We start from the raw sequence: 7569 nt of genomic DNA on the forward strand, positions 1-7569 counted from the left end.
AAAACTTAAAATTGCAACATTTGATCCAATTTCATATAAGACCCAACCACATCTAGCAATGAAAGAATAGAATATACAAGCGAATATGGACAGAAATCAAACCAATATTAAGGGTGTGTTTGTTTTACGGAAAACTCAATAATATATGAAAATGCTTTCCGGTAAACCATTTTCCAAGAATATGATTAATTTTCCTTTATTTTGTGATATATGATCGAAGATATTTTCTATTGTTTGGATATTATTAGAAATGATTTCAATCTTATGACTTTATTTCATGCAAAAAAAACAAAAGTTTGAATTTTTAATTTTTATAATTTTTGAAAAATTCGAATTTTTAATTATACTAATTTTCTCTTTTTATTTTTATATTTCTTTTTTAAAATGAAATTTTAATTATTTTAATTATTTTTTTTTTTCTCCCTCCCTCCATGTTTGTTGACTAGCTTCCTCCATGTTTGTTGTTTGAGCTTGGACTCGCCTGGATCAGCTAAGTCTCAAGCTCACCGGCCCACGTGTTGGCTGTTTGAGGCCGATGGAGGAAGAAAGAGAAAAAAAAAAGAGAAGAAAAAAAAAAAAAAAAATAAAAAATAAAATAAAATTTTAAAAAATTATAATAAAAAAATCATTTTTATAAGAACAAACTTTTCATTAACCAAGGACCCTAAGACTAGGAAAATATTTTGGAAAACGTTTTTCGGTTCTTTCAAAGAGGAAATCATTTCCTCGAATTTAAACTTTAGTAGGAAAATATTTTCCGTTGACTAGAACATTTTCCTTGGACTCATTTTCCTAAGCGAATTAATCGCCAGAAAATGAGAAAAACATTTTTCATGAAACAAATACACCCCCAGTGAATGAGACTTTTGGCCAACCGGGGATGAATTAAGAAACTCATCAAGTGATATTGGAAAAAATCTATATATGCATCACGATTTGAGCAAGCCATGAACATCTGTGTATTCAGTTTTACAAAACCCATCGACAATGTAAATCAAGAATTAGGGATCTCGAGTGAGATATAATAGCTTCGAGGTCGTTCATTGTGAAACGGAGCAACATAGAGCACTTCAATGCTCTTTCGAAAATGAGGCCAGGGGGATGACCAGAGTCCACGAGAAATCATCAGCCTGTTTTCAATTAGAGTCCACAAGTAATCATCAACCAAGATTCAACTTGTTAAAAGCTCTTGGCCACAAAACAGCAGGTGACAAGAGAAGGCGAGTCACGATTGTGGACACGACGGAAATGACAACAATGGCGGTTTTGTCAGGACTAATATTGATGGAGGTGAGTAGAGATCGAGATTGGCAAGATGACTCTCCGTAGTTATCGTCCGTCTGGTCTATTCAATGGGTAGTGTGTATGTGTGAAGAGAACTACTAAAACAATCGTCAATCTATTACAATTTTGTCAATTTAGTTCTAAACATTCCATTTTTTAGCTAATTGAGTCATAAATTTTTGTATTTATGTCAATTCGATCTATCCATCTAATTTTAGCCGACCAGTACTAATGTGTATTAAAATACACGTGTGATTTGTGTTAAAAAAGTTCCACATCAAAAAATTTGTGTGACACTTGGCAGTTAATACATCATAATCAGCCCATGACTCCTTAGCTTAAATTTTTGAGTAAACGTGGATACATGTTCGAACTTGAGCTCTCACTTGACGATCTCCTTAGTTGAAGATATTGGATATTTGTTGTGGCCTCCTAACAACATGTGCAATTTTTATTAATATTTTGATATTTTTTTAAGATTCTTTTATTTTTTTCTCTTTTTCTCCTTTTTGTTTTGCTCTCATCATCTTCATCCTCTAGCAGGTTGCCGCCAACGACTTGGCAAGTTGGCCCCACTAGCGATGGTGAGGACGAGTCTCGCCATGCCTAGACAAGGCTCAAACTCACTAGCCACTAGCGAGGTCATTCTTACCAGTGGCTAGGCGAGGTCAAGCCTCAATGGAGGCAGGTGAGGTCCAGTGAGGCTTATCCTTACCTTTGGCCGGTCGCTCAACCTCGCCCAGGCACTAGCTAGAGGATGAACATGAAGGGAAGTAAAAAAAAAAAAAAAAAGGAAAAAAAGGGAAAGAGGAAACAAAAAATTAAGAAAAAATTGAAATTGTATTAGAATATTATTAAAAATTATCCACATCAACACCAATCGTGCTACGTAGGACAACCGACATCCACATTAGTGTTGGATGGTCAAAATTGATTGAATAGATTGAATTGACATAAATATAAAATGTTTAAAACTCAATTGCAAATATATATATATATATATATATATATTTATATATATTTATATCACTGAATTAGCACAATTGTAGCAGATTTGAGACTGTTTTGGTAATTTTCCCGGCATGTGCATATTGTTGAATGAGCCAAATCCTATTAAATGAGAGACCAACCCTGGTTTTTTTTTTTAGTGGGCCTCTTTGGTATCCTCAATTGACCTCTTTTCTTTGATGGGCTAGCTTGTTTTATTTTTTTATTGAGTCGCTTCACGGGTTTTTTTTTATCCACGTGGGCTTGCCAATCAAATTCTTCTGTTGATTTCCCCCGAGCTCAGTTTGAGCATGAATTGAGGTTTAAGGCAAAGTCTGGTAGTTAGTCTAGGTCTTGTGAGATGGCTTGCTATAATGGTCCAAATTGCCTTTTCTATTAGTACCAAAAAAGTCCTAAATGTTTAGTTTATACCAATTTAATTCTTAATCTTTCAATTTGATTTATTTAATCCTAAATATTCACATTAGTATTGATTGAATCAATCTAACCAATTTAGGTCGAAAATTGCTAGCATAAACACTAGCCTTCCTATGTAGGACAGGCAACAGTAACATGAATAATATTTTAAATTTTTTTTCTAAAAATCAATTTTTAATTAGATTTTCAATTTTTTCTTTTTTTTTATTCCTTATATTTTCTTTACCCAGTGATTGGTACTCAGCCATGGCTAACGACTAGCAATAAGCCGGGTCTAATGAGGGTGTTGTGGCCCTTGTCGTCCACTAGCGAGGGTTGCCATCGACAGCAATGGTCGAGTATTGGGCATAGGCCAAAGGGAAGAGGAGGGAAAACAAAAAAGAAAAAAAGATTTTTTTTTCAAATGGTCAATGTCATGGAAAATCCTAAACTAATACATTCGTGACAAATTTATCCAAAACTAATTCTTTTAGCACCAAAAATCTCTAATAGGTACATTTGTGACAAATTTATCCTTCACTAATTTTTACTAAATTTTGCCGTCAAATTACTAAATTGGATTACACATGTCAGTTGATGAGTGTACTAATTTTGGGTTTTATGCTTTGTTTGTCGCAAGTGTACTGGTTTTATGATTTTCCATTGTATTAATCTAATTTAACACAAATTAACAAATGGTAAATATATCACAAATGATCGGTTTGGGTTTATGGTGATTAAAAAATTTGTTTGGGTTAAATTTGTCACAAGTGTACAAATTTAGGATTTTTCATAGAATTAACCCAAAAAAAAAAAAAATCAAAATAATATTAAAAATATTAAAAAATTATTTAAATTAACATTAATTGTGCCACATAAGACAATCAATATTCATGTTAGTAATTTCCAGCCTAAATTGACTAGATAGATTGAATTGATACCAATATGAAAAATGTTAAGATATAATTGATCAAATTAAAAGTTTATGATTTTTTTGGGTATTTTTCTCCATTTGTATTCATTATTTTGTCCTTTTTACTATTTATTTATTTTGTTAAAATATGAGCTCGATTACTGACTAAAATTCAGGTGTCAAAATCTCATAACTTCAAACATTGGCTTCAAATATGATAAAGAAACTCTTCTTCTTAGAAAACTAATTGTGATGAAGATTCTTTTTCGAGGATACTTATGACAGCCTCTCGTGTTGATAAAATTGATAGGATAGGTGGTTATCAAATAGAGTCTTCTACTAACATATGTTCCCACTAGTTTGCCAAAGTTCAACTTAGGCATTGTTCATGTATTTAAGTGAATATAAATTACTTTCGGAGATATACCAATGTTATGAACACAACTTCATTCTAAAGCTAGAGTGTGACTGATGATTGATAAAATTAATAACTAACAAGAAATTAGAATTAACTTATTTAAATAAATCTATCATCTTTTACAATGACCAAAATTTATTATTATTCAGCATTCAACACTTTTATTTTCCGAAATCACTTTATAATTTTTTTATATATTTTTTCTTATAAAAAAAAGGGCACAATGGTCCACCCCAACCCTTACCCCAACATTTATTTCACTCTATTTCCATCGTTTCTTCCTCCCACTTTATAGCCTCCCTTATTTATTTTTGATAAAAATAAAAGTCCCTGGGGAACCTCCACCCCCCCCAAACAAACTTATTTCACTCTTCTTTCTCTGTTTTTCTGTCACCCCCTTGTTACTTATTTCTTGAAAATGGAACACCTATGCTTCCCTCTCTCTAGAAAGAAGAAATCACGGCAATGTCCCATCAAAATCTTATTTTTAATTTTTTGAGTTTCCTTCCCCTAAAAAACCCTAGCCTTGGCCTTCTCCTCCTCCTCGCACAACCCTCCTCCTCTCAATCTCTTCTCTCTCTCAATTGCCTCATCACAGTCACTCGCCGTCTCACTTCCAGCCCTTCCTCTTTTGCAAGTGCAGTCTCGTCGCCAACCTTCCATCACAATCGTGGTCCTCTCTCTAGGTCGCCTCGATCTTTGCTCTTCCTCTAGCCCTCTCTCATTGTCGCGGCCTCATCCCCTTCGCTCCCTTGCCCTTGTATTCTTCAACGATCCTCTCTCTCGAACACGCATGTCGAAACATGTCGAGAAGAATTGACCATATGTCGGAAAATCGACACGTGTTGACGTTGTGTCCGAGTATGTCAGACACAATACAAAGGTTCCGGCAACGTGTCCGTGTTTCATAGACTACATAGGCACCTCCTCTAGTTCTGCTTCTTAGCCAACTGCATCAACATTATGTCCTCCCTTGCTTATTTTTCATGACTATTGGCCTTTGCATATGAGCATTTTTCAAAAGATGACGCAAGGCTAGGACTCTTGCGGGTCTTGCGGACACTTTTTTATAGAAATTTGGTGCTCTTTAATGTGTGCAAGATCAATGATTCATTGGACGCTTGACTGTGGAGCGTATCGTTCTATCATCAATGAGTGCTGGTTTAGATCTACTTGCCTTTATATTATATTAATGCTCAAAATCAAAATCAACTCTTCTTTTTTCTTTTTTCTTTTTGTTATAATGTTCTCTTGATTTTCCTCTAGTTCATTATTTTTCGCCTAATTCCAAAAGGATACTTGCGTTCTTATGAATTAAAACGTATATATGAGTTTAACTACACTGATACTTCCGCGTCTTTCCCAGTGAAAGATGGACAAGATTTTCAACCATTCGATTTTGAAACGAAACAGGTTCCAATAACTTCTTTTATGTATTTACTTTTTCCAATGAATTACATATTTTCAAGTTTTGGAATCCGTTGTTTTAGAGGTAGACTGCTAAATCTTTGTATTTCATTTTCATGTAGGGTAAAGAAATTTGTGATGTTCTTCATCCACAAGCTAGAGATTTCATGAGATTACAACTCTTTGGGCCTACATTCATAGCTAGTGGTTCTGTAAATGTAGATGTTTTTGACAATTTAAAACCGCATAATGTGGAAGTTCACAAAAAATGTGTACAATATTTATTTAAAGTTCTGGAAGATACTCATAAGAATGTTGATTAGGTAAGTGATTAAATATCATACTTGCAATAATTAACCACCAACTTGGCCATATTCTCATGTTGTCATTGTAAATTTAAGTTAATCATGGGTGTTATTGATGGAAGTGAATCTTATTTTCTGTGCTCACTCATCTTTTTCCTCGTCTGATCTTGTGAGGACTACAATGATATAATTTTGTAACTACTTCAGGAAGTTAGGGGAATTATCAAACTTTCAGCATACAATCATTTTGAGTGTCACAGAATAGTTACTAGTTCCAAATCTCCTTAATCAACTATTGCTTTTCAAGCATGATTACCTAAAGTTGTTAGATGTTTATTTTTGGTTATTTAGAGGAATATATCGAGTTAAATGACAACAAATACATCGAAGACGTTCTAGCTGAATTTAAAACAACGAAAGATAGGAGTAAAGAAGGTACTTTGCGCTGCAAATTGACATTCAAAAAGAAGATTATTTTGGAATCTTATGGAACCATAACAGATCTCGTGTTTGTGCAGTTGTTTATGTTCTATTATGCATTCAACTATTATATTACATTTTAGCTTTTGGAGTAATTGTTAATTTATGTTTGAAAGGTTGCATATTCTTTTATTGATAAGTCTTTGCTACTTTATAACAGTTGCAGCATGATTATAGTTTAGGCAATTATCCTGTTGGAAGCAATAACGCTGTGCAGCTTCTACATTGTAAATTTTGGCCGAAATTGGTTGGAAACCCTAAAACATGTACTTGACTAATAATTTTTCCATATTATTTCTCACTAAATCTGTACTGCACATTATATATGCAGGTATTGCTGACATTTCATTTTCTAGTTAATCTACGTATTTTTGAATCAATAAGCTAACTGAAACTTTAAATGGATTTTCCGTGTCTTGAATTTTTTACCCACTTGACGAGTCTTCACTTTGGGACTTAAATCTTCTCGGTGATTGGAGTTTGCTCGTGGCACGATTTCTCCCTCAACAAATTGCAATTACCAGAGCAAAGAGACAATATGAATTGGATATTCTCTTGCGATATTGGTCAATGGTGAGACAGTGATAGTTACTTCTATAACTTGATTACTAACTCGAATTGAATGGCCCGTTTTCCTTTTTTTTTTCTCCGCCTAATAGATCATTGTTTGGATATCTTGAGAGTACTTAGCTTTCGCATATAATATACATGAAAATCTTGTCTTACCTTCTTACTTATTTTTCATGATTATTGGCCATTGCATAGGAGCATTTTACAAAAGATAACGCAAGGGCAGGATTCCTGCGGATCTTGCGAACACTATTTTTATGGAAATTTGGTGCTCTTTAATGTGTGCAAGATCAATGATTCAATTGGATGCTTGACTATGAAGCATATCGTTCTGGTCATCAATAAGCATTGGGTTAGATCTACTTGCATTTATATTATATTAATGCTCAAAATCAACTCTCTCTTTTTTTTTTTTTTTTTTTGTTATAATGTTCTCTTGATTTTCCTCTACTTGTACATAGGTTCATTATTTTCACCTAGTTCCAAAAGGATACTTGCGTTCTTATGAATTAAAACATATACATGAGTTTGACTACACTGATACTTATGTGTCTTTTCCAATGAAAGATTGACAGGATTTTCAACCATTTGATTTTGAAACGAAACAAGTTCCAATGACTTCTTTTATGTATTTACTTTTTTCAATGAATTACATATTTTCGAGTTTCTATGGAATCCGTTGTTTTAGAGGTAGATTGCTAAATTTTTGTATTTTATTTACATGCATGGTAAATAAATTTGTGTTGTTCTTCATCAATAAGCTAGAGATTTCATGAGACTACAACTTT

This window comes from Eucalyptus grandis, chromosome 4 (genome assembly GCF_016545825.1).
Source record: "Eucalyptus grandis isolate ANBG69807.140 chromosome 4, ASM1654582v1, whole genome shotgun sequence".
NCBI lineage: Eukaryota > Viridiplantae > Streptophyta > Magnoliopsida > Myrtales > Myrtaceae > Eucalyptus > Eucalyptus grandis.